This window comes from Otolemur garnettii, unplaced genomic scaffold (assembly GCF_000181295.1).
Source record: "Otolemur garnettii isolate 467f Iridium unplaced genomic scaffold, OtoGar3 scaffold00044, whole genome shotgun sequence".
Classification (NCBI taxonomy): domain Eukaryota; kingdom Metazoa; phylum Chordata; class Mammalia; order Primates; family Galagidae; genus Otolemur; species Otolemur garnettii.
Window position 1 is genome coordinate 10925411 of NW_003852439.1, and position 1892 is coordinate 10927302.

The window sequence follows — 1892 nt, forward strand, 5'->3', positions numbered from 1 at the left end:
GTGGCTGGCGCCTTAGCCGCTTGAGCCACAGGCGCCGAGCCAATAAATCTGGTCTTACCACTGATCTGTGGTTCGTGGATTCATTCTTCGAGTCACCGAGACAAAGTACCTACTGAAGAGCGAAATTCCGGCATCAAGTGGACGTAAAAGGATTAAACGACTTTGGTGAAGAAAAGCGCGTCGCACGGAGTCATCCTCAGACACACTACTGTTAATACTAGCATCCACTCTGAAGTTTCCCAATTCCTCTAGCAGAGGCACGGCTGTACTCCAACCTCCGTGACCCGGAACAGAAGCCACGTGCCTCCTGGGGCGTGGCCTCTCAGGCTCCGCCCCTGCTGCGTGCACACGTCGTTCCACCCTTGCGCCCGACCGCTCGGTTGCGGCGCGGCTCCTGAGGGAGTCGCTGACGGACACGCTGACTCTCGCCACAGGGGACGCGCGGAGTGGACCTGAGGCAGGTGAGCGTCTTTCACAGGCTTACTTTTCTTGCTCCTTGGGCCGCGCCGCGTGGTCGGCAGGCTCTGACCGGGTCCAGGCCCTCAAGAGCTGAGCTCGGCTGGGCTGCGGCCCGCTGCGCCTAGGCGCCGGCCTGAGGGGTGACCTGGCGGGGGGCGGTCGAGGACACAGCGTGAGGCCGGGTAGGGGGCTACGGGGAGGGCGGAGGACCTCCCTAGAGGGGGTTGTCTAGTGAGGCTGGAGATCTCGGCACCGCTCTCTAGAACATGTTTCAGCGGGGTCCCGGAAAGGCCTGAGCGGTTCCTTGGGGTGTCCCGGTTGGGCCCACCTTCCCCAGCGTCACGAATGTGCATGGCGAGTTGACCCTTGAGGTCGCAACCGGTGGAATTGGCGTTGCTGGAAGAGGTTGCAGCCTCTGCTGCGGGGCCTGGGAGGACCGGACCTGCCCCGAGTCTCCGAGATTGGAGTCTGGAGTGGCGGCGTCGCCGGGCTGTCGGCTTTAGCTGGGGCTCTGCGCTTCCTTCTAGTGACTCACCTTTTTTTTGGAAGTATCCCTTGAATCAGTGTCGTGACTTTGTTGATGACCCGTGGTGCGCCTTGGAGCAGAGTGCCAGATTGGGAGGGATCAATTGTAGGGTTAGTCTGGGCAGGAAGTTGACCCGTCACCTTCTAAGCACGTTACTCGAGGTGTAATAATTGCTGTTTAAAAGCTAGCAGAACAGATCACCTTTCATAGTCTTTGCACATGACCTGTTTGTGTCATGCCATATAAATTGGTTTTGATGAACCGGTCGTTGTGGTCTATGGCTGTTGGTCCTTATTGTTAAAGTTGATGGCTATAAACTAGACAAGGTAAAGACTTAACTCTCTCCCTCCTAGCCCATTCCAAAACCTTGTGAATTGATCGTTTTCCCACTTGTAAAATGGGGTCAGTAATGAGACCAGGTTAAGTGACTTGGCCTACATTCCACAGCCAAATAGATGGCACAGATGATCATGAACCTGCTGATATGCCTCCAGGTTCCATGCTCTTGTAGAGATTGGAAAGAGATTTTGTCCTTTAAGATGTCTTCCCACCCCACCTTAAACTGTCCCCTCATAAAGAAGAAATTGACCTCACTGATTTTGTGCTTTTAAGTTTTTGGCATGGTGTTAACTAGTGTGTTTTGATTAAAATTTTAATTTCCATATTAAAAATTTCAGTGTTTGGGAAGGAGGAAAGGAGAATAAGGAATGTAAATTGTAAACTGGGGTTTATTTTTAAAGCTTTTTCAAGAAATATCCCAAGACATAATCTTTGCTTGCTAGGAGTTCACAGTTTAATTAGGGTATTAATTAGTTAACTTGGTGAAAGTAGAAAATATTTTCAAACTCAATACTAGGTCAGAACACTGGTAAGGGTGTAGGAAATTTGTGGGGCCTTGGAAACTCCC

General features: G+C 51.9%; 1 protein-coding gene across 1 annotated transcript in view; it reads left to right on the plus strand.

Annotated features, from left to right (window-relative positions):
* Positions 1-367: 367 nt before the first annotated feature.
* HMOX2 (heme oxygenase 2) overlaps positions 368-1892 on the plus strand; it is a 29583-nt gene continuing 28058 nt past the window's right edge. The window contains exon 1 of the mRNA XM_012805788.2: positions 368-461. The gene's annotated coding sequence lies outside the window, so the exon portion shown is untranslated. The remainder of the gene's footprint in view (positions 462-1892) is intronic.